At 35.5% G+C, this 27,110-nt stretch overlaps 1 pseudogene; it reads left to right on the forward strand.

Moving 5' to 3' along the window:
- The first annotated feature begins 19,874 nt into the window (after positions 1-19,874).
- Positions 19,875-20,728, forward strand: LOC131280181 (olfactory receptor 4C46-like; annotated as a pseudogene).
- The last annotated feature ends 6,382 nt before the right edge of the window (positions 20,729-27,110 follow it).

Raw genomic sequence — 27,110 nt, forward strand, 5'->3', positions numbered from 1 at the left:
GGCTGTCTTTTTCAACCTTTTTTTTTTTATTACACTGTAAGTAGTCTTTTTAGACATTTTTCTTAATCAACCCTCACAGAATATTTAATGCCATGGTTATTCTATACATCTATTTACATTGTTTATATATATCTATATCTATCTATCTATCTATCTATCTATTTATCTATCTATCTATATATACATCTGTGCTTAATATGTAAAAATATTAAATTTGACTCCTTCACCCAGAGTCAGCTTTTACCCTCTTGAGAGAGAAATCATCTCCATCGCAAATGCATGTGTTTAGGAAACCTAACTGCAGAAAGAAGAAAATGTAATATCATGCTTCCAACTTATACCTAAAGTTCTAGCTGTGTTTCAAACAACTACCAAAATCCAGAGTTTCTTTTCTGCATCAACCTTTTCTTATCATTTTTATCACTAACAAAATCATATATATATGTATATATTTGCTTATTATTTCCCACCAGACTTTAATTTCCACACAAACCTGATCTCTGTATTTTTCAACACTGTATACCCAGTTCCTAAAACTCTCTGGCACAGAGAAGGCACTGAGAAATATTTATTTTATATGCATAATCATTCAAAATTTACTAAACTTAATTGACAACAGAGCCAATTTTCAACACATTTTCAAGTAATATATATGAGCACAGTATGGAATAGCAATGTGAAAATCCCTAAATACATAATATTTAGCTCTTCAATGTGCTACTTGTGTGGATAAATAGAGTATCAAGTCCCTCTATCATTGAGTTACTTATTTTTTTCTCCAAACATCACTCTCATTCATGTGTTGATTTCTTTGCAATACAACCATAAATGATTCATTCTTTGAGCCCATTGTATCCCACTTTTTCCATATACATATATTTATGAAGGGTAATACATCTGTGGGAATGAGATTATTAGATGGCTTTCCTTGACACAAGACCTTGAATAAAAGGGAAGCAGTAAAGACAAATGCATTTATATGACTAAGAGACTTCAAAATGAGTCGGTTGGGCATCAGAGGGGTTGCACTTATGCATGTTTCAGTAAAGACAGCCAAAGTAGGTACAATACCAGGTAGTGGTGCCCCTGAGGGATATGGAGATGCCCAGGTCCTACAGTCAGGGCAGATAGCTCCAGAGTTCAGTGCTTTGCCAATGGGCCCTACTTTGGAATTTGTGCTCCTGAGTGTGATGGAGTTGGACTCAGATGTGACTTGTCCACACGTGCTGCTTCTTCCCTTTCGTTGAGCCTGTGGTGGGTGTTGGGGTTAGCGTTTGCCCAGGAGACTTGAATCTCTGTGTGTCCATGTCCCAGCTGGTCCCTGGGCCTCAGCAGTGATTCAGCACCTATTCTCCGTTTTGTTGTACTTACCCAGGTCAGCTGACAGGGAGGTGAGGATGGACAACTACCACACCAAGGAACCAAAAGAGTCTGCAGCTGTAGGCCTAGGAGTCCCATCCACCAGCTATGTGGGATCAAAGCCCCGTCTCAGTTGAGATTTGGAGTGGGCATCGCCACCGCAGGGTCCTCAGGATGGAGGAATCACATATGGATTAGACTGAATTTACTGGTATTCTACTATAGAATTATTGGGACTCTAGCAATGGAATGATATGGGGGCATTTTTGGGACTTGGAATTGTCCTGAATGGTATTTCAGAAACAGATGCTGTACATTATATATCCTGCCATAACCCACCGAGTAGACAGGGAGAGAGTGCAAACTACAATGTAAACTATAATCCATGCTGTGTAGCAGTCTTCCAAAATGTATTCATCAATTGCAATGAATGTACCACACTAATGAAAGAAGTTGTTGATGTGGGGAAAGTGGGGGGTGTGGAAAGTGGGGCTTATGGGGACCTTCTATATATTTTAATGTAACATTTTGTGTTATCTATGTATCTTTTAAATATATATATATATTTTTAAAGCTATCTAATAATGTTAGATTTAAGAGTGTTAAACTATGCAAAGAACCTAACAAAGTGATGCTTGATAAGACCTTCAACAATGATTAAACTACTCTCCTTGATTAAATAATCCATAATAATTTGACTGAAATGATTGTACAGATTAAACCAAATTATCCTCACATCAAATCCAAATATTAATCATCATATTCATTTTTACAAGAAAATATACATACTTCCTTTTATGTTATTTATTTTTAAAGTACCAGGAATAATCAGGTGGAAGTTGGTTTCTATGAAATATTTTTGATAGTGTGCAAAGAAATATCTAATACATTAACATTACTCTTAAATGGCAAGATTCCTGCTACTGAGAATTTCAGATGGCTTTACATTTCCTCCTTCAGTTCCTACATATTCCAAATTTGATTCTGACAATTTGTAATCTGTGTCTCATTAATTATATCACTCCTCCATTCAGGACTTGGTTTCTCCCCTAAAACACAGTCATTGGTCTTGATTTCTTTCTTCAAATCCTTTTGTCTTGAAGTAGGAATGGCATTGCCTCCAAACATCTGTACCTCTTCCTGGCCCATTTCCATCTCTTATCTAACAGTCTTGAGGCAGAATGAATCCTGAATCATTTATCTACATTCTCTTGAAATTTCTCACCAGCCATTACAAACTTGGCCATTTGAGTCAACTAATAGCTGATGCTGATTATATTTTGCCCCAAGCTTAGACCTTTAACAGGTTCTGTTTTATATGAACTTGAGATAGTTATGCATAAACTGGAATGCTTAGTTATCCCACAGAAAAGATGTGTCTTGCTCTGTCATCACTGTATGCTCACTTAATGGAGGAAATAGCTTGAGATGATGAGCTCATTTGAGAAAGGGAGTATTTGTGAGAAGTAACAAAGATTGGAGTATTACAGTCAGAGAAGGTTTGTTTCATAAATTATTGTAGTAATTTAGAATCACCCTATATTTTTCATGTGTATAGAGGAAAATTATTGTTGAAAGATATTGCTACATATGAAAAAAGGTTACAAAAAACTGGCATCATCTTTCTTGAAAGATAAAGTACTTTATCAAGAATGGATATAATTTCTTATCTATAGCCATAAACATACTACAGACAACTGTGGCTCATTTAAAAGAGAATATGATTGAGATTAAGAAGACCTGGATTTGAATTCTGTAGCTGAAACTTTTTCTGGTGACAAAGGCAAGTAAGTTAATAAACCTCTCTTACCTTCAATTTGCTTCAATGTAAATGGGCACAGTAATTGTGTAACTATAAATTTAGTACATAGATTAAATCAGCTAATTGAAGTGATTATGCCTAATAGTAACAAAAAATATTTAATGCAAATATATGCATTATGCTTATGGAACAATGGCATTGGAATTTACCATTTTTGTTGCGATTAAGTAAAGGAATGTTTAAACTTAGTATTTCAAATCGTTTTTAAATCTTGGCAAGAAGAAAAAAAAAAACCCAAAATTCCTTTATATTCAAGAAAAACTCTGAACCATGGTGATATTTGATAAATAAGACTAAATTAAAGGTAAATTCAAATTGTTTGACTTAGTTTATATGTCATGGAAAATTTTACAGATAATCTTTGAATTTTTCCTTTCTTCCTTTAGTTAGTGCTTCTCTTTTTTCTCTCAGATGATTCATGGCAACAAACAACAGCAGCAACATCGATGGTTCTTTCCCTCTTCAACTGTCTGCTGCCCCCCATATATCCAACCTAGGATTTCTTCTTTTTGCTTCACCAAAGGTATAGGTAAAGTAAAGAAAGTTCCAAAACTAAGGTTCAGTGGAACCGTTGTTTCACTCACATAACAAATGTGTTAAGAATTGGGTAAACACAGAGACAGATAAAAATAGATGCAACCCCAGGTATCGGTTCTTCTGAGGGCTGCAGAGACCTACAGGTTCTATGGTCATGGCAGATGGAGTTCAGTGCCATATCAGTTGGCCCTACTTTGGAGTTTGTGTTTCTGTGTGATGGAGCTGGACTCAGATGTGGTCTTTGTCCACAAGCCTCTCCTGTTACTTTTACCGGAACTGTAGTTGGTGCTGGGGTTTAATGTATACCCAGGGGACCTGAATCTCTGGACTGATCATGTGATAGCCAGGCCCTGGGCCTCAACAGACTTATGATTCCTACACTCTGGTTTATTGAACTTACCTCACTCAGCTAACATGGAGGAAAAGAAGGTCAACCACCACACCGGGAGCCAAAAGTGCCTACAAATGAAAGCAGGAGAATTGCATCCAGCATCCATGTGTAATCTATGCCCCCTTTTGATATAGATGTGGAGTGAACACAACCATTCTAAGGTCCACACCAGGATGGAGGAATAGAGTATGGATTAGAGTGGACTTACTGATATTCAATTCATGAACTATTGTGATTAGTAATCGAAGAAAATGTGGCCTTGGTGTGGAGAAAGTGGCCATGGTGACTGCTGGGGGTAGGAAGTGGGAGGAAGAAATGTGATGTGGGGGCATTTTCTGGGGTTGGAGTTGTCCTGGGTGGTGCTGCAGGGACAGTTACTGGACACTGTATGTCCTCCCATGGCCCACTGGGTGGACTGTGGGAGAATGTGGGCTCTGCTGTGAACCATTGACCATGAGGTGCAGCGGTGCTCAGAGATGTATTCACCAAATGCAATGAATGTCTCATGAAGATGGAGGAGGTTGTTGTTATAGGCGGAGGAGTGGGGTGAGGGGTGTGGGGGGTATATGGGAACTTCTTATTTTTTGAATGTAACATTAAAAAGAAATAAAGACAAAAAACAAAGAAAAAAAAAAGAATTGGGTAAACAGCAATGAGACCCCAGGGCAAAACATACCCTAGAATCATCAAACTGAGGATGTACAATTCTTTCCATTGCATATTCTAGAATATGCATATAATACATAAACAAGAATCCTTGGTTAAGTACATAAAAAACAATCAAATGCAGCTAATGAAGTTTCTAGTCACCATTAAATGGTCATAAATGTTATTTTCTCATCTTTTTTGGGGAGGTCAATTACCAGCAAACTTTGATAATCCTCTTTATTTCATTTATATCCACTAAGATTTATTTAATTCTTGATTAGCTCATTGTATATATTGTATGTATGTATGTATTTTTTGAATCTACAATCTCTTTATTTCTTTAAATGTTACATTAAAAAAATATAAGAGGCTCCCATATACTCCCCAACACCCCTCCTTCCATATCAACAACCTCTTTCGTCATTGTGGTACATCCATTAAATTTGGTGAATATGTTTTTGAACACCGTATGTGTGTATTTAATCCTCTTTCACATTTACTGATGTTTTTACGTGTCATCACTTTCTTGGCCTTATAACCAGTTTAAATTACTCTTTTTTCCACAGATTTCTCATGGCATTTTTTAACTCTGTGTTTATGACTGTGTAAATGATACGCTTTAACATGGGGGCGAGCATTGCAAAAAACACAGTAACCAACTTGTCTACTGAGCAGGAGACCACGGGATGCATGTAGGTGAATATGTAGGGCACAAAAAAGAGTACAACTACTATAAAGTGGGAGCCACATGTGGAGAGAGCTTTGTGCCATCCTTCAGAGCCATGGGATTTCAGCGAGTGCAGAATGACAACATATGGAGAAATGCCCCACTGTTGGCAGCCACCACCATCCCAAGCATATAGGTGTCACTGCAGGCAAGCTTCAGAAGTGGGGAGACATCACACATGAAGTGGTCAAAGATACTGGGGCCACAGAAAGGCAATTTGATCATGAAAAGAATCTGTACAGTAGCTTGGATGATTCTCCCAACCCAGGCCTCGACCACCAAGAGGTGGCAGAGCTGCTGTCCCATGATGGTCATATAGTGCAGAGACTTGCAGATTACCACATAGTGGTCATAAACTATGACTATAAGGAGGAGGATCTCTGATCCTCCCAAGAAGTGCTCCACAAAGAGCTCAGTCAGGAAACCACCCAAGGAGATTCTTGTGATAAAATGAACAAAAACACAGTGAAGAGTATCTTCTTCAAGTGCAGAGTCTGTGTGAGTCCCAAGAGATTAAATTTAGTCACATTGTTGGGAGGCATGAGGTGATCCATTCAGGGAGTAACAACTTCCTGAGGCCTGAATCACTTACAAAGAGAAAAAGAAAGACACTTAACTGTGGAAGTGTTTTTGTCTGAATTCCATAGTATGGAAATAATGTAGTCACCGTAATTGTGGAGTATACCTTTGGCCCTCTTTGCACAGGTAATTGCTTCAATTATTCATTCCCATGTCTTACATGATGGTGCTTCCTTATCTTAAGGCAGCTTGCATTTATCACCTATAAACCATCTTTTATAGGGAATCATTTTATCTAAAATCTAATGAGAAAACATGGGCTATATGTGTGAAAAGACCTACTCTATTTGACTTTGCTAAGTCATGTCAGTTGCCATAAGCTCTCAAGGCCTCTTCTGTATCTGTGAGCCTACTAATAGGAACTGCAAAATGCATTTTATAAACTCCAAATGCTGCAAACAGTAAAGGGTTACTTCATCTTCCAGGAGAACTACACTTAAAAACTAACAGCTCTAACTGTGCAAAGAAAGACATTGTCTGCTGGACAAGAAGTGTCATAAACAGCAGATTAAGGAAGTTTGTAGTAGTAAGAAACACACCTCGGCTCCCTACCACAGCACATGCTATTCACATCTGTTTACTCACTGTGCAGAGTAGAATTCCAGAAGTAGAGTCTCCGATGCCTGGCACTTATTAAATGATGAATAAACTCTTGGAGAGTTGGCACACTTCCCATGTGAAAGAATATACATGCTTCTCATTCCATAAACCTAGGAGCTCAAGTGGTCCTGTCAACTTGCTTTGTTCATTGTTACCTACTATATGAGAAACATTACCAAAAAAATAATCTTTTGAAAGGAGTTTACATCCTAGTATTACAGTTTGCAGCATATTCTATAGGGTGAGTAAGTATATTAGCTGTGCCTAATGAGACATCAGGGATATTTTAGTAGAACTTGCCGATCATCCAAATATTTCACACTACTTAATGGAACATCAGAGAAGAACTTTTACCACATTTCATCTTTAACTTTCAAATCTACTCTTAAGTCTCCCCGAAGACAAATCAGAATAACAAGAGAACAAAATGAGTCAAACATTTACAAATTAACTAAATGGCACCATGATTTTGGACATTTGATAACAAATGTGCCTAGTATGGAGATCCCAGGTGTTTGGTATAGTAAAAAGTAGACTATACCAGATAGTTTATGTAGGTAACTATCTGAGTTTTAAAATTATCACCATAATATTATGTTTCTTTATCAAGCCATCCTTTATGTTGATTATAAGTTTTAGATACTGTATTCTGGTATGCATGCATGACTGTTATAAGCCCTACTATAATAATGGAATCTCACACCAGGAAATGTTCAGTACTTCCTCAAGGTAGTTGTTTATTGCTCTCATTATGGAATAAACTAATATGATAATAAAGAAAATAATTTCAATTATTGAAACAAACACATCTAGGTAAAATGTATTTCTTGCAGCATTTCAAATTTAATCTCACAATACATCTGTGGAATGGGAAAGATGACTTCTGGATTAACTCAAGAGGGTGTGATCACTGAGCAATGTGCCATGATAGAAAAACAGCTCAAGAAAACTGTCAAAGGCCATATAACAAAATTAGTTTGTTGAGACCATTTGACTATGATAGTGCTGGCTATGATAATCTTTGTGATAGCAAGTGCCAAAGAAAGCTTGAATGGGATTTGAAACCATCCAGAGAACTTTAAGGAATATAAATGCTCATACGTGAAAAAGTTTTCAACTTGTCTGTCATCGATCAAATGAAACAGAGTCAGATCATAGAACTAGCATGTACTTACAAAATTAATCTGCCCGTCCTCATAAAAGATTGAAATCCATTCAGTGTATTTGTGGGTGACCCAATAAATGGTCATCCTGCTTGTACTTAAATAGCTAGAGTGGTAGCAAGAAAGTTTTTGTTATTTTTAATCCCTACATTTGGGGAGTTTTACAGGACCTAAAATACTATGGCATGGACAAAGGACAGCGTCTACAGTGTTGAGTCTAAAATCAGTCTAGGTTGTGGTAATATTTCAAATTGGGGTTTCTGAAGCTATACCGGGAAAGTCTGTTTCCAGAATTCAAGTCCAAAGAGAAAGTGAGAAAAATATTGGAAAGAGAGTAACACATTATCAAACTAGAAGGGTAAATCAGAATGAAAGCAGAAGAAATGAGATATGGATCAGATCACAGTTGGTCAGAATGCAGTTGGGGTACACTTTGACGTTTTACAGTTTCAGGAACTAATTCTGCAACAATTGGGGGCCTGCCAGTGTTCTTATGAGTAATTTTGTCCATTTCAAAAGACACAAATTCATATTCTCAAGGCAACAAAATACTCAACAGTAGAATTCATATCTTCAAATACTTAGTTCAATCCAAAGATCCTTCCATCTGGAAGGACATTTTCTAAGGTATTTACCATAAATGGGAATGTATAATGTGGTGACAGTGATCAATTGCTGACTTCTACATATGATCACTCATAGCTCTTCAATTACTTCTTAAACTTGGGGTAGAAGCAAATATATTTATAAATATATTAACAATATTTAAGGTAATAAAAATGGCATTTACAGAATAAAAAACTTGGAAACACATTCCAAATTACTTAAATAAACTGACTTTATAAATGGCGGGACAGTTTAAGGTCATAGAATGAAGATGGTGGCACAGTGAGAAATAAAACTCATGTCTCTTGATCCTGAAACCTCTATTCTTATTCTCCTTCATTGTTTCTACAATCATAATATGCCTGCTAAATATTGTTATATCATGATGTCCATTAACTTTTTTGATAAAACATATGGTACTCATGACATGGGAGGCTATGTTTGTCAAACTGAAGAAGTAGCTACAAAGTTATTTGTAATACACATTTATCTTTGGATAATAGACCTCATTTTTCAAAAGAGCCGAAAACTATTCATAATATGAATAGGTCATATTATTTGTGGCTCTAGTAAGTTTAATTAAGAAATCCTTCCCTTGTTCAAATGTGGAATAATGAATCCTGTTTTCTTCCATACCTTATAAACCATTTTGGAAAGCAGTTTGCAAATAAGGTACTAAGAAATGTTCTTAATGATGTAAGAGTCAAGTAATTAAGCAGCTAATTTTTAGCAGTGAAAAACGTTTTATGGATGTATTTTTCTAAGTGCTTTTGAAAGAAATCTGCTTTAGTTTCTACTAATGATTATGAATCTAATAAATTATCACTTCCAAGTAATATAATAAAAAATATTTTATTGTATCAAACCGTATCCAAACTAACACCAAGAAATTCTGCATAATTAAAAGTTCTCAGGAAATAGACTAAGAATTTTGGAGTTCAAGACTGACTTACATATTCTCTGATCTAGTTATTTAACATTTTTGCTCCTCCATTTTTTCTGTAAAATAAAAGCACTATATTTTAATTTTGTAAGGTTGTTATGAGTGTATGAAGGCACTTACAAGTTTTCATTTTGATTTAAATGCAACAATTTTTTTTATTACTGGCATTTCTTACTCAACAAAACGAGAGCCTTATGTAATTTTAACATTAGGTTATGGAGTGTGTTCCAATATAGTATTACCAAGCATCTTCTTTCTAAATTTTACTAAATACTGTCCAATATACTGGTATGCAATACAGCTTTGTGAGTATGAGCTGCTTTTGTATTAGGTATGTTATGCAACTCTGCAATTAGAAGAGGCATTTGGAAAAAAAATCTGTAAGTGTTCGATGAGAGGTGAGGTGAAAGTTATTAAAGTAATAAAACAAAAAAAAAGTTTTTGATAAAAAATATAATCTTTGTATTGGATCATTTTCTGTCTGAAATTACATTCCTGTTAATAATGTTCTAATAGTATGTTTTACCTCTGTGTTCTTTACTGTATAGATGGTAGAATGTAACATGGTAATGACAAGGTTATAGAATACTGCTATGGTTTTATCCATGGAGAAGATGACTACTGGACATAGATACATAAACATACAAGGCACTGTTACAAGACAACTATGATGTGGGACCTGAACATACAAAGGGTCTTTTTCTTCCATGCAGATCTGTGAGTCTTCAAGGAGTACAGAATGACAACATAAGTTATCGACAATATTAAAGGTGATCACAGGGACTACACTACAATTGGCAACTACCCAGGGACCAGTGAGGAAAGTGTCATTGCAGGCACATTGTATCAGGATGGGATGTCACACATAAATTGTTCCATATTGTTTGGTCCACAGAATGGGAGCCAGAAGGTGACTAGAACTTCTCCTATAGTGTAGAAAGCCCACTGTCTAAAACATCTTCTCCAGGAGGCAGCATGTGCAGTGCTTCATGAAGCTAACTTAGTGTGGAGATCTGGAGATGTCAATATAGCCATCACAGGCCAAGAGCATGAGAACAACCTCAGAATGCCTAGGAAGTTCAATAAAGAACTGTGCCATGCAGCCCTTGAGGGAGATGACTGTTGCCCGAGAGAGCACATCACCAAGAATTTTAGGAATTATCAAAGAGAAATAGCATGCATCTATCTAAGACATGAAGGAAGATATATATTGTTGACACAAAAGTCTAACAGCAGATTATGGTACCCACTATGATTGCCCCTGACAGTGACAATGTAGATGATAAGAAGGACCCTGCATAGAATTCTAAGCTCCTGAGGATTCTGCATAAGTCTTTTTAGAAAGAGTTCAGTCATGTACATCCTGTCTTCTTTCCTTCCAATGCTGATGAGGTACTCAGAAGTGAGGCATTCATATTCTTAATAGCAAGACAGTGGGCATTTTTAATTTTGGATTTTCAGAGAAACACAGAACAGTTTAATGATATAAGTAGTTTTATTCCATACTGTGCTAGAAAAGAAGAAACATGTTGTTTTTTCAGTTTTACAAAATGAGATTAGAATAAGCCTTTGAAGCTGCCTAATTCAGTTTCTTAAACGGAGGCTGGAATCCCTTCTACCACACATTCTGAAAAGTCATTGTGTCTTTGCTACAGAACATCTAGGCATGGAGAGTTCACCTTTTAATAAATCTGATTTCTTCTCAACCAGTGAAAAAATATTGAAACACATTCTGAAATTAAAAACAAATCTTTCCACAACTTTTGGTTCTGTTTTTACAGATTGTTGATATACAGATTAAGTCCAATTTGCATCGCTCTTCAATTCAAAAGTCCTTTAAATAAGCCACAGAAAAGCAGGGTTCTTTGCCTTTTTAGTCAAAGTGTTAATGTCAGTGTCTGACCCATAGTGGTATTTGTGGAAATCAATGACTGTTGACTGAGTAAAAATAAAAATGTTGGAGGACACTTACTTATTTCCCCCATGTTTTCACTTTTCCAACTAACTCCAAAAAAGAATGCAAATTAATATACTGTAGGAATATGAACTAGAAATGTTATAGACCAGCGATATTGACCAGACTCAGACTCTGAATAAAGTTCCAATTGAGAGCTTTATTAGCCATGTGGCGACTGCTTCTCAGAAGAGGGGAGAGCAGCCCGGAGTCATGGGGGGAGTTTGCTTATATAGGCTTTTAGGTTCAGGGTGGGGGGCATTAGCTCAGCAAGCAAGCACGTACAGAAGCAGTTGTTTGCGGTTAATCAAGTGCTGGGAATTCTATCAGGGGAGATAAGTGGTTGGGGAGTTTTGTTATTTATAAGGGCCTCAGTCAAGTTGGCCTAGGGGCTGACGACACTTTCTACAGGAGGCGGCCTTGAGATAAGGTTTTACAGTCGAGCAAGCTAGTTACAGAAGCGAGATATAGGCGGTTAGGGGGCTGTGGAATTTTCCTCTCGGGTGGGGGTGGTCACAGGCTCCCACTTCTCCACAGAAATACTTCTATCACTCCTTTTCCACCCTAGGAAGTTTTCCATGATCTGCTTCCATGCTCTGCTTCACAGTCTGTATTTTACTCTGGTCATCAGGAAATGTGACCTAAAAGAGAGATCATGGTGGGGAAGTAAGGAAGTCAGGGTGTTTATTCTGCTGGTTCCCTCCTGTGGTTTGTCAATGGCTGGATACCTTTAGTTAAAATATATACAGCTCTGCTACAGATCCATTTCCTTCTGGGTTGCTGTAATCACTTCCACCCCTGACATTCTCAGGCCTCATTGTGTTAATGGCTTCCCACCCTTGCTATCTCTGGGGTACGTTTACATCCCTTAACTCTTCCCATACCTGGATAAATAATCTTCACTAAACTAGTTTAATCTCCCCCTCTGAGTATGGTAGTTCATATCAGGACTACTAAGGATATACAAGTTTGCAGTTTGTACTTTTATTTTGTGAAAAAAAAAGTAGTAATAAATGGAATAAGAGTTTTCACTTTCATAAACTTATTTTATTTTAAAAATTATCCATACTTCATCTGAATATTGTTGGTACTTTATCTTCCATTAGGGGAAAAACAGTGAAAGGCTGAAATGTAACAAAACATTTACTAGGTGTCTTCAGTGAAAACTTATGTATTGCTTAACACACTCTCATTGAGGTTACATGATTTTATAGGTTTTGTGACTTTCACGGTCTTTGAGCTATTTTGGTTTGGGTTCTTCAAATCTGAGAAAGCTGATAATAATGCAAATAATTCTTGTTTATAGAAATACAATTGCTGTATGTTGGAGGTTCAATCGATTTTTCTCAACCATTGTGGCACAGAAATAACTGTGCAAGGACAGACAGAAATAGCAGCTATGGATAACAGGGGAAACAGAGAGATTGAGAGGGGAGGAATTTCCTTTTTCTGTTTGTTAAAATTGAAAATTTAGGCAGAATCATGGCCTCATAGAAAGAACACTATCCTATAAATCTGGAAATATGTATTTAAGTTTTAGCCCAGTCATCTTGGAAAATCTTGTCTTAAATTATATTTCTTATTGGAAATGTTATGATTTTCTTTGCAGATGTATGAGTCTCTGAATTCTTGTTGTTGAAATTTTGTCCTAAACCACAAAACACTTTAATTGCTAGACCATTTTTTATATTAATCAGGGTAAAATAGAATGTGCTACCTGTTGTTTACTTATTAAGATTATGACCAGGGCTAATTATGTTTGTAACTATATATTTTTATGACATGATATGAGTGGAATTATTTTAAATGTGCTGTTATAATGTCTACATTTTTAGCTGGTGATGTTTAAATGGCAGAAGTTTTTATCCTACCTTTTGTGCTTCTAAGCAAGACAATCTGTATTTAAGTAACATACGGAGAGTAAATGTATGGATAGAGAGGGAAAAAGAAATATGCTGAAGAAAATATGTTTTGAATTTAATTTAAAAAGATCATTTCTGGGGTTCTGATTGAGTTGAGGATAGAGGAATTTCATTTCCTATGCTGTCAATCAGGAAGTAATGTGGAGGATAGTAGCATCAGTACCTGTAATTGCTTCTCAGAATCTTTGTCCTTCTGGGCCAAGGATAAATGAGAAAATCTGATTCTAAACTAATGGTATAATAGTAAAATAGATGAGCTGCCTGAAGAGGGAGTCCCAGCTTTGGGGCTTCTCTTGCTAATTGCATAAATATAATGAAATAATCTCACAACTATGAAGCTATACCTGCATTTACAATTGCAAGTAGACCCTCACAATTCATAGGAGCTCTCTGAGTATTTAAAATATAATTTCTCTTAGACGAACCTCACCTCTTGATTTATTGAGTACTTATAACATTTTATGAATTATTTGTTTATAGCTGTATCTTCCATTATAATCTGTGGTCTCTTTCCAGCTAGCAATCTTATCTTAACAATAATTGTATCTCCAGAATATATGAATATACCATATGCATTGTAAATAGTCAATAAATATTTGATCATTAACAAAGTTTAGGAGCATAATTATTCTAAGCTATTGAAAACTATGTGACTCTGATATAAAATTATATACTTTATTAATATTATCTTTTGTGAAAAACAAATATAGATGTAAGTATTTACCAAATTTTTCAAATATCTTAATATATTCAGTGAGAACAAGTAAGTCATTAAGGAACACTCCAAAAATGTGAATCCTTTGATAAGCATCCCACAATGATTATTAAAATATGATAAATTAAATAGTGCAACAATATACCAAAATCAATAATATAAGGGTGGAAAAGCAAGCTGGTATTATGGTAGGCAAGGTATAAAATATTGGGAAACACCTTCAATCAACAAGGCTTTGGAAATTATAGACTGCAATTTTGAGTTTTAATCCACATCTTTTTGAAACATATAATCACAATCCATGTCTAAATGTCTCTATTTAATTGTCCTTAAAGTAAAAAATGTTTCCCATGAAAACAATAGGATTTTGCTAAGTGATTGTGCAAAAAGCACAGAAATGCCACCTCAAAATCTTTGAGATTTTAATTAACACCTAGTCAGAATATCATTTAAAAAATAAAAGATGAATTTTTAGGAAATACCACAATTTCCAAGTCAACTTCATCAGAGTAAAGAAAAATTGCTATCTCTCAATCCTGCAGGCAATTGATTGGACTCTTGTGAGAAATACAGAAAAGGAATAATCAGAGCGGGTGGATTGCCCATCTTTTATATAGTCTTTGCCAGTTTTTCATTTTGCTTTATTATGTTTTGTTTTGTTTACAAGGCAGGTTAAGGATTCCTACATGGTATAGTTATTGATAGCTCAAGTTTTAAATTTTGATTTGGAATTGGAATCTGAAAATCTATGGTTACCAACTGTGTTACTTTGGGTCATTTAGTAAATAACACCTGAACAATGAGAATGATAATAACACCGAAAATTTATGGAGGTTTTAAAAATTAAATAGGAAAATGAAAATACAGGTTTTAGAAAATAGTTCTGTCAAATAAAATGGGCTAAATAAATGTGAGATATTGTATACTATCATGTTTCCCCACATAACTTTAGTGGTACATCTCTAAAATTAGTCTTGCATGAATTTCCCCAAAGTGCACTCTCCTCCTTAATTATACAAAATAGCATTTCATGCGGGATTGATAGATTGACTGTGCTATTACTAATGCAATTGTGGAATCTGTATTTTTACCTTACCATTCACATTACTGGGTAGAAATCTTTTTGGCTGTCTTTCCCCATATCTCATTCCATCCTTTAAAATTTATCATTAAAATTAAATAGGGAGAATCAGCAAGATGGCAGTGGAGTAAGGAGCTCCTACAATCAGCTCCTGCTACAGGGCAGTGTGTAAACAAAAAATTACAATTCACACCAAGAAACAGGAGGCTGTGGCCCAGTTAAAGGAACAAGAGAAGCCTCTGGATGACATAAGAGAGTTGAGACAGCCAATCATAAATGACCAAGCAAATCTCCTTGATAAATTCAATGAGATGGCTAAAGAGATTAAGTATATTAAGAAGACAGTGGATGAGGACAAAGAAGAATTTGAAAGCATACATAGAAAAATAGTAGATCTTACAGGAATGAAAGATACAATTAATGATTTTTTTTAAAAAAACTGGAATCATATAATAGCAGATTTGAGGAGGGAGAAGAAAGGATTTGTGAGCTTGAAGAAATGGTCTCTGAAAGTGAACATACAAAATCACAGATGAAGAAAAGAGTGGAAAAAATTGAACAATGCCTCAGGGAACTAAATGACAGCATAAGGCATGCAAATATACACGTCATGGGTGTCCCAGAAGAAGAAGAGAAGGGAAAAAGGAAAAAAGGAATATTTAAAAATTGTAGAAAATTTCCCAACCCTATTCAAGGATATAGATAGCCCTGTCCAAGAAGCACAACATTCTCTCGTCTGAACAAATCCAAATACACCAACTCCAAGACACTTACTCATCAGAATGTCAAATGCCAAAGACAAAGAGAGAATTCTGAGACCAGCAAGAGAAAATCAATGCATAACATATAAGGGATCTCAAAAAGATTAAGTGCTGATTATTCATGAAAAACCATGGAGGCAAGAAGATAGTGGTCTGATATATTTAGGATACTACAAGAGAAAAACTTCCAGCCAAAAATCTTATATCTAGCAAGACTGTCTTTCAAAAATGAGGACTAAATTAGAATATTCACAGATAAACATAAACTGAGAGAATTTCTAAGTAAGAGACCAGAATTTCAGAAAATACTAAATGGTGTGCTAGAGTCTGAAAAGAAAAGAAAGGAGAGAGAGGCCTAGGAGAGAGTCAAGAAATAAAGATTATATTAATAAAAGTGAAAAAAAAATGTGTTAAAAGAGTGGTGATAATAAAATGTGACAGATAAAACTCAAATAGTCAGGAATAAACTTAACCAATGATGGAAAGTACTTGTATTCAGAAAATTGCAACTCGATGTTAAAACAAATCAAAATAGTCCAAAATAACTGGAAGAACATTCCATGCTCATGAATTGGAAGACTAAATATCATTCAGACATCGATTCAACTGAAATCAATATACAGATTTAAGCAATCTCGATAAAAATTTCACCAGCATTAAAGAAAATTGAAAACACAACCATTAAATTTATTTGGTAGGGTAAGGAGTCCTGAATAGCCAGAAACATCATAAAATGGAAAACTGAACCCTCATCTCCAGACTTTAAATAAATAATATCTACCTATAATGTTAAAAACAGCATGGTACTGGCCTAAAGACAGACACGACAGACCAAGGGAACAACGTTTATGGTTCAGAAACAGACCCTCACAGATATGGTCAAGTGATTTTTGACTAGCCTGTCAAACTCACACAGCTCGTACAGAACAAACCATTCAACAAATGGTGCTGAAAGAATTGGATATCCATAGCTTAAAGAAGGAAAGAGGACCCCTATCTCACACCTTATCCAAAAATTAATCCAAAATGTATCAAAAACCTAAAATTAAAAGCAAGAACCATAAAACTTCCAGAAGAAATTATTGGAACATATCTTCAAGACCTGGTGGTAGGTGATGGATTCTTAAAGGAGATAAGAGAAGGTCTGAGTGAACTACTGATGTTTAATGTATGTAGAAGTTCTAATTAGCTTTACATAAAATTGTGGAAATGTATATAGTGGATGGTAACATACAGTGAGTAACAGCTAGTTTATAAATGGGGATGTGAATGAAAATGGTAGTCTACTTATGAAAATGCCAATTGACTGAATGCTTGAGAATAATCGAGGAACTGGATAGCACAGTAAACCAATAGGTCGATGAGAATTGTGGTTGATGGTACAGTCCTTTGTTAGCTAAAGCAAATGTATATCACTACTTCAGGGTGTTGGGAATGTGGGGAAAAATACAGGTGGAGTGACGTATGGATTGTGGTTAGTAGAAATAATATAATATTCTTACATCTATGTGAAAGATGTACTGTGTTGATAATAGGGCAGTATGGAAAATGTGAGGCAAATGTACACTATGGACATAGTTAACAATCAGATGATATTATTTTATCTGTAGCAAATGACACAGCACATTATGGTGTATTGATGGAGGGGCATTGTTTGGGAATTCTGCACATGTGCATGATTGTTTTTACTATTTCTGTCATAAAAATATTTTTAAAAAATAATAATAGGTGGATTGGGGGAAAGACACACCAAATGTAAGATAAGGAGCATGATTAGTAGTAAGATTTTGACAATATTCTTTCATAATTTTTAACAAATGTCTCATGACAATGCAAGGTGTTGATTGAGGGTTGCTGTATGGGTCCCCTGTGTGCTGTTATGCATGTTTGCTTTGTAAGTTCACAACTTTTATTATACACTTAATTGTTTATGTATATTCATATATAAATGATATAAAAATAATAGGATTGGTTGGGGGAAAATACTTTGTTTAGTAGTAATATTTTGACAATGCTCTTTAATCATTAATTGAAAAGATTTAACTACCATGCAAGTTATTGGTGATAGAGTGAATTACGAGAGTCCTGTATGATGTTATATATGTTTGTTTTGTAAGTTCACAATTATTATACATTTATTGTTTATGTATGTTTACGTATGAGTGATATATTTCAATAAATTAAAAAAATACTCAAGTGAGGTAATCCAGTCTGAGAATCACAAAGAAAAAAAGAATGAATTAAAATTAATAGAATATCAAAGACTGTGGGATGCCTTCAAATGATCAAACATATACATATTCCCAGATAGAGAGGGAAGAGAAATGGACAGGAAGAATATTTGTAGAAATAATGGACAACAACCTTCTCTAATGTGATGCAAAACAAAAATCTACACCTCCAAGAAGCACAGTGGACTCCAAATAGGATAATATAAAAGCAGTTCACACTGATACACATTATAGTCAAATTTTCAAAATACAAAGACAGCAAGAGAATGTTCAAAAACAGCAAGAATCTACATGTCTCATAAAAGAGAACCTCAATATATTTAACAATCAATTTCTCTTCAGAAACTCTAGAGGACAGAATGTAATGGGAAGACATATTTGAAGTGCTAAAAGTATAAAACTGTCAACTTAGAATTGGATCTAGAAAAACTATATTTCAAACATCAAGAAGAAAGCGAGACTTTCTCAGAACAATAAAAGCATAGAGTGCTTATTGTTATATTTCTGCTCTACAAGAAATGCTAAAGTGATTCATTTGGGCTGAAATTTAAAAAAAACAAAAACATGTGGCAGTATTTAGAAACCATACATAGAAATAGAGTTGACAACATCTACATTGGGAGAAAATATTTGGAAACCACACAGCCAATAATGATTTAATATCCAGAACACAGAAAGAAATCCTTTAAGTCAACAAGGAAATGACAAATTTGTTAAAAAATGGGCAAAGGATTTGAATAGATGTTTCTCCAAAGAAGATATATGAATTGTCAAAATGCATGCTCAACATCATTAGCCATTAGAAAAATGCAAATCCAAACCACTAGAATGACCACTTATTAAAAAATGAACAATTACAAGTATTGGAGAGTGTAGCAGTTTGATATTATTGATGAATTCCGAAAAGAAATATGTTTGTAAAATGATCTTTTACAGTCTTTTATATTGGGCATATTAGAGTGTATTGCATTGAGAGGTTTTACTTTTACTTGATTAAATGATGATTAAGTCTTTGATTGGACCGTGTCAGTAGGAAGTTGCATACCCACCTCCTTGGTGGGCAGGGACTCACAGAGAAACCACACCACAGAGAAGGGGAGTTGGAGATTTGGAGCTAGAGACCTGGGAATTAAGCACACAGAGGACCTTGGTTGAGAAAAAAAGCCATTCATCTGATACAGCTGGCCTAGTGGAGATAGCAGAGGAACTGAGCCCAGAAAGAAGTAAGCCCCAGGAAGAGAGGAACCCAGGAAGCCTAAACTCTTACAGAAGTCAGCAGTCATCTTGCTCCAACACATGGCAATAGACTTTGTTGAGGGTGGAAACTTGCACTTCATGGCCTGGTAACAGGCCATAAATACACTTTATTAAAACCAACCCATTTCTGGTATTTTGCATCAGCACCCCTTTGGCTATCTAATATAGAGAGAATGTGGAAAAGTAGAAATATATATTCATTGGTGGTAAGAATGGAAATAGTGGAAAAAAGTTTGGCAGTTCCTCAGAAAGTTAGGTATAAAATTACCATACATCCTGGCAATTCCACTTCTTCCCAATTAAAAAGTTGAAAACAGGGTCTTGAACAGTTTTTGGGCACTGCTTTTCATTGCATAATTAATCACAATTGCCAAAAGATGGAGGCAACCCAAATGTCCATCAGTCTATGAGTGAATAAACAAAATGAGGTCAATGGAATATAATTCAGGTGTTAAAATCAAGAAAGTCCTGATTCATGCAACAACATGGATGAAACTTGATGACATCATGGATAAACCAGACACAAAAGAAAAATGATCTCACTGTTATGAAATAATTAGAACAAGCAAACTCAGAGTATGAATCCAGATATGCAGAAAATCATATTTGTGTTGCTTTTTGTCATCTACATCATCATTGTGGTGGGAAATGTGCTCATTTTGGTCCCCATTATTACCAGTCCATTGATAGGTTCCCTCATGTACTATTTCCTAACCTACCTCTCTTTTACAGATGCCTGCTACTCCTCTGTCAATACTCCAAAACTGATCGTAGATTCATGCCATGTAAAGAAGATTATACCATTCAATGAATGTATGACCCAAGTCTTTGGGGAACATTTTATTGTAGGTGCTGAAGTCACCCTGCTTACTGTGATGGCCTATGACCGCTATGTGGCCATTTGTAAGCCCTTGCACTATATAACCATCATGAATTGGTGGGTGTGTGGTCTGCTCTTGGGAGTGGCATGGGTGGGAGGTTTACTTCATGCAACCATACAAACCATCTTTATGGTGTAATTAACCTTCTCTGGCCCTAACATCATAGATCACGTCATGTGTGATCTGAAAACTTTGCTCACTCTCTTGCCTGCACTGACACCCACATTCTAGGACTTTTTGTAGCTGCTAACAGTGGGTTCATCTGCTCGTTAAACTTCATCCTCTTACTGGTCGCTTATGAGGTCATCCTACGCTCCCTATGAAACCACAGTTTGGAGGGGAGGCACAAAACCCTGTCCACCTATGTCTCCCACATCACAGTGGTCATCTTAATCTTTGTGCCTTCCATATTTATGTATATGAAACCTGAAGCTACGTTATCTATTGATAAAGCAGTCACTGTATTCTACACTGTCATAACCCCCTTGTTAAATCCCTTAATTTATACCTTGAGAAATGACCAGATGAATAATGCTGTAAGGAAACTGTAAGGAATGCTGTAAGGAAAAGTTACTTTAGCATACAAATAATGTATGTATTTGGAGCCTAATAATATTCCAACTGAGGAAATTGCCAGAATAGTATTTGGGATGATCTCCACAAGAAATACTTATAAGAGAAAGAAATGTCAATCACTACAACTCATAGTTTCTGCATTGATGGAAGCAAAACTAAGTTCAAAAAAGGGCAGCAATCCCAACTAAAGACCATTTATGCACTTTTGGGAAATTCTCCCAAATGTGGCTAACCTTTTTGACTTCAATCATTTGGATAGATTCACAGATTTTTCCTTTAATGAAAATTAAAATAATTTTAAAAATACTCTTATATTTAGGAAAAAAATCTTTACAATAATCCAAAGAGGTTGACACTGCAATTATACCCATTTTTTACATGAGGAACCTGACAGAAAGGGGACCATAACAAAAGAGAAGCATTTGCTTACTGATTTCACTGCCATGCTTTTAACTGCTTTGAGAAACTGCCAATTAATGATAATAAAAATGTCAAAGGATTATAATAGCAACAGTATATTATGCCAGATACTCTGATAGGAACATTGAACATTATTTCTTTCTCTGTAGATATAAATCTAATATTTTCAATAATAACTGCTTATTTTATATATCAGAATTCAATATCATTCATTGCCTGCAACATCATGATAACTAAATGCCGTTTAGGACCATATAAACAATAGGCTTTTCATCTCTGATTTTTAGGTAATCAAGATTACGCCATCTAGGATTCAGAAACACCTTTTATTGCTCATGTAACCAATTTAAAACTTATAACCTGGAAGACAGACTCAAAAAATAATATTTGGATTTCAGGCAAAAATAACTACTTGTGAAATATGCAGTGATATTCTAATGATACTTGTCAGATAGATGCAATTATTTTTGCAATGTAGCACAATGGGTGATACACATTATATACATATGAATATAAAAATGCATAAATCAGACACAGAAATTAGATTAATATAAGCAAAATTATAATTGAATGCTAGTGAATTGTTTCTTTGATTCAGATTGTAAGAAAAATTTTAGCTAGAAATTGTGGAGAATCACAATATTATTTTCTCTTTTTAAACTCAAGAATGAGAAAGAAATTGAAACAAAGATTCCCAATGTATAAGCACTGGTAATACCTTGGTATTCTCCTGGCCATCATCATAGTTGCATTATCTTTTGATTATGGACTGTTTATGCTATGTTTTTCTGTTAATCAGTTTACTTTTTGGTAACTCCTCATAATAAATGCTGTTTTAAAAAAATTGTATGACTGTCTACTTCCAAATCCATTTTAGGTGGACATATTCCATTGCCTTCTACTTTTCTTTATTCATAAACCAAAAAAATAGTTTAAGCCCAAACAGTGTACAAGGTCCTGTGACAATTTCTGGGCTCCAGTAGTGAATAAAGAGTTATTTAGGTCCTGACATACTGCAGATCTTCAGAGAGGTTGTGATCCATTGGGATATACTCCAGAAGAGGGCAGAAATTACAACGTGTGGGGTGGTATGAATGCAAAAGGGAGAAAAACCTAGCAAAGGCCAGGAAAGGATCAGGCAAGATCTCCTCAATGAAAGACATAAAAACTGGGACCTGCGAGAATGAAAAGGAATCTACAGGGTTAATAGACATAAGATTGGGGTAAGAGGATATTTTAGGAGTGGGAATATATTACAAACACTGATAAGTCAAAAAAAATGTTACATAACTAGGAAATGTTGACTTGTAGTTAAACATACATTCATTCATTCATTATTTTGGATCCATGTTTTGTTCAAAGTACTGTGTTGGACACTGTGAAGGTAATAGTACGAATAACAAGACATAAACCTGGAGAGACATGAACATAGAAGATAAAAAACGGTCTTCTAGTCTGCATAAGATTGATGCCAAGGATAATGGGGGAAATAATGAAAGGTCTTTTAAACCTTTGAGTGAAACTGAGAGACTTTAGTTGTAGTATGATAACTAGCTGACTTGCTTGAACAACATTGAAATCAAGAGGGTAGTTAAGAAGTTATTCAACATCAAACCCTTTCCCCCTTGCCCAACAATGATCTTTTTACATGTTCGTGTTATATTTGCTGTAACTGATGTACAGATATTGAAACGTAGCTTTCAAACATGATTCCATTTTGGTTTACATTATGGTTTATATTTTAGACTGTACAAGTTTCTAAATTTTTAGTTATCTTATGTGTACATTATGGTTTACATTTTAACCTATAGACTTTTATACATTTTTGGTATAATTTATCATGTCCTATACCCATAATTGCATGATCTTGTAGAACACTTCCATTGCCCCCCATTTGCCCGGATTCCATCTACTCTATACTTTCTCCCCCTCCCCTCAGGGCCCACAGTGACAATCTTCACTACTTGAAGGACCTGATTCACAGATACTTGCAACAATGCTGAGGGCTTGACGTACTAGACTGCCCTAACAGATTCTCTTTAGAGAGGCACAACTTCCTCTGAGAACATCAGGTCTCCCCAGTATGTGGGTACACCTTCACCCTCATTGTATGGGTCTTCACACAATGATATAACACACTACGACAAAATGAGTACTCACATACTCCCTAAAAGCCTGCCCCTGTGACAGATGCCCCCCCCCCAAGCACCTGAAACACATAATCCTCCCTTATTTTCTAAATAGTTTTCTCACCATTATAGTTTCAACCACATCCCTGACAATCTCCCATGGCCAACTGCCTCCCCCCAGCCCTCCCCTCAATTCCTTGGGTCATCTGGCCCATACCCCCAACCCTAGCCCCTCTCAAGCCCCCAAAACCCCACCAAAATGTATCCCTATGCACCCATCTTATCCCTTCCTTGTGCAAATACTTACCTCTAGCATATCATAGATTTCACCCATGTAGGCATCAGCTCACAACCTTCCTCCCCTCCCCCCTCAGATTCCTTTAAGCCTATCATCCAGTCTCTAGCTCTCTGAGACAGCTTGGTTTACTTATTTCATATCAGAGAGGTCATGTAGTATTTGTTCTTGAATGCCTGGCTTGCATTTTCTGTGATCTATGCATCTTCAAAAAAATACAAATAAAAAAATTGATGGGGGTGGATTGTGGGGAGTGGGGTATATAGGAACCTTTTATGTTTTCTTTTTTCTTTTTCTTTTTTGTCTTTATTTTTTTGATGTTACATTAAAAAATATGAGGTCGCCATGTACCCCCCACTCTCCCTCATCCCACTCCTCCCATAACAACAACCTCCTCGATCATCATGGGATATTCCATGCACTTGGTGTTTTTTAATGTAACGTTTTGTGTGATCTATTAACTTTTTAAAAATTAATTAAAAATAAAATAAAATAAAATAAAAAGTTATCCCAATGATTTAGATAGGAAAGAATGAAAGCATGAACTCTCTTAGTGCCAATGGGGATAAGGACTGTGATGGTCACTGTTGAGTCCAGCACAAATCTCTTCCAATAGGGCAGGGAACCATATCCCAGCTGTTTTGAGTTGCTAGCTTTATATAGCCAAACCTTTCTCTAGCTATTTCTGCCAGATAAAATGAGGGATGCCTCACACTGGTGGTTATTCCTACTGTCCCAGGATCCACAAGTGGTCAGTGACTGACTAGAATAGAGATTAAAAGCTTGGACCATTTGTCGCAAATTGAAACCAGCTCTTAATGCAATGTGTGTTCCAAGTTTCCTCTAGCTCCATGCTGAAGCTTGACAGCATTTGAGACCACAAACTGTCTTTGTTTCCTTACTGTCTGCTTCCCTCAATAAATCATTTTCTATAGTTGTTTTCATAAAAATTTCTATATCAGACTTTTCATCTAAGAAATCCAAGGTATTATGGAGAGACAAAAAGTAATTCAGGAAATATTTAGGATTTGTAAAGAAATGAACATAAGGAAGGATGAAGACTGAAGAGAAAAGAACCATGAATGAAATGCAGATACTGCTTAGATCACTGAATGGAATAGGACACTCAATTTGAAATAGAGAAGTGCTGTTTAGAATATGTTGGTTGATATGCCCTGAAAGACAACATGTAGCAATCTATAAGGGGCTTTGGAAAACTTTATCAAATCCTTAAAAAGAAGGTTAGGTTGGAAGAAATGTAGGGTTTTTGTGAATATAGATAGGAATTCAAACAATAAAACATGAAGAATCACCTTGGAATAGTGTGTAAAGTGAGTAGGAAGGAGGGAACAGAACTTCCCAATTTGATTCAGTGAGCCATGGGTGGCCCTCACCAGTGTATCAAATGACTTACAATCATTTTGATTTTTTATGAATGAAAACAAAAAAATTGATCCCAAAATGAAGCTTAAAAAAGCAATTTGTATATTATTAGAAATTTAGTAGTATTTCATATCCATTATAATATAAAAGTAAATAAGTTGCAAGTAAATCAGACTCAGAAATATTACTAGCCAAACACCATTAATAAAAAATCAAACAATAATTTATCCCAACAAAAGAATAGTACAGAAATGAAGAAGGAAATATGAAATAGAAGAAATTGCATGTACTATTTTAGTATAAAAAGAGATTCAAAGCAGGAGCTTAATAATAGCACTTATATTTTTTCTCTAAAGATTGAATCACATTGCCTTGTTCTATAGTGAAAAACAATTGTATGATCATTACATCTAACAGTAGAGCTTGGTATTTAAATTTTTGTAAACATTCTACATGTAAAGCAAGGATGGTTAAATTATAATATCACAACAAAATTTAAATACTATGCACTTTTATATGTTAAAAATTAAAATATTGCATAAAAATAAAAGGTTAAATTGATCAGTAATTGTACTAAATTTCTCACCTTTCATTGTGAGGAATTAATAAATTAGGTACATTTTTGAGAACTCAAGAAAAAGAGCAAGGAGGAATGAAATCAGCTTGATGATTGCGTAAGAAGCTACAAACTTTTGTCCTATTTAAAGAAACATTGAAAAAAAAAGCAATAATTGTCAAAATGAAAATTCTCAGTTCTCTTGAAAACAGTTGAAGGGTTGTAATAACTAAGCAAACCCTAAATCAAGAAAAAGACAACTTAAAATTGTAGAATAACCTCTTCTAGTAATACTGCCCCATTTCCACTGCATGCCAGGTAGCACCAGACCAGGATCCCAGTAAAGCACCTTTTCTGGGTTCCAGAGGGGTAAAGTAGCCTGTATTTACTTACTGAGGTGTATGTATATCCAGTCCAATTCATCTTCTGACCGTGAAGGACCAAAATTAAGACACTTTTGCCACTCTTGTCCAGAAATAGAAAACTTCTGCCACTCTTGTCCAGAAATAGAAGTGGCTGGCAGGGCCACCAAACCACTATGAAATAATTATTGAAATGCAGGTACATAGGGGAAAACATAACAAGTTTGAATATAAAATATAGCACCAGGGTTGTGAGGAAAAGCTGTGATATTTCTGGGGAAAGTAGAAAATTGGACTGTCCCTGTACATAGGGGGATTTATAAGACCATGCATACAAGCACATGGAAAGACATATGCACAAAAAAAAAAACCCTGAAAGTAGCATATGATTTCACTTCAGTCTCTGCAACATGGGCTAAGTGCTTAAATAGAGCAATAGCAAAGAGGCAATCTACAAAGTCTGAGAAAAGTATTTTCTTTTAGTTTTTCTTTTGTTAATTCCCAGGTTAAAAAAAAAACAAAAACAAAACAGGACAGTAGCTGCAGAGAAGGCAAATGAACAGAGACTTCAATAAATACACACTTAAAGGATACCACCATTGCAGAGTTTGAAAACATCTCTAAACAAGCTACTATAGCTATTAACAATAAAAATAAGGAGAAATCACCAAATCCATTGAATTGGGAGAGTTTGCTTCCTAGAAATAACAATTAAAAAATAAAAATAAAAAATCCCTTTTGAATGGTCTTCCATGAAAATGGTGTCGAAGAAGAGTGGAATGCTCAACTTTCTTACAAATGAAGGAAGGACAAAATGTTGTTGAGGTTGCTGCTTTGGGTGTCTGCAGATCAGGAGAGTTATGTACATGATCCAGGAAGGAGAGGGACAGAGAAACAAAGAAGTCTCAGTGAAAATCATGAGTTAATAGCCCACAGAGCTGGGAAAAGCACCCAAAACCCACAACCAAGGCAAACAGCCTGGGGAAAACCCATAGCTCACTGAGGCCAACTGAGAGGGGAATGGACATCTTCCTCCCTGAGAAGGAGAAGGTATGGAGAGAGGTGGAAAGTACTTTCTTTTTAGTGAGTTTGGCCAGTGAAACCTGTTTTGCATCTCAGCTCTGGACAGACCAGAATCACCAATAAATGGAGGTTGAAAGAGGATGCCTCTAGGAACGGTTTGTCAAGAGGACCATCTGCTAGTAGTCTGGG

This window comes from Dasypus novemcinctus, chromosome 10, assembly GCF_030445035.2.
Source record: "Dasypus novemcinctus isolate mDasNov1 chromosome 10, mDasNov1.1.hap2, whole genome shotgun sequence".
Lineage (NCBI taxonomy): Eukaryota > Metazoa > Chordata > Mammalia > Cingulata > Dasypodidae > Dasypus > Dasypus novemcinctus.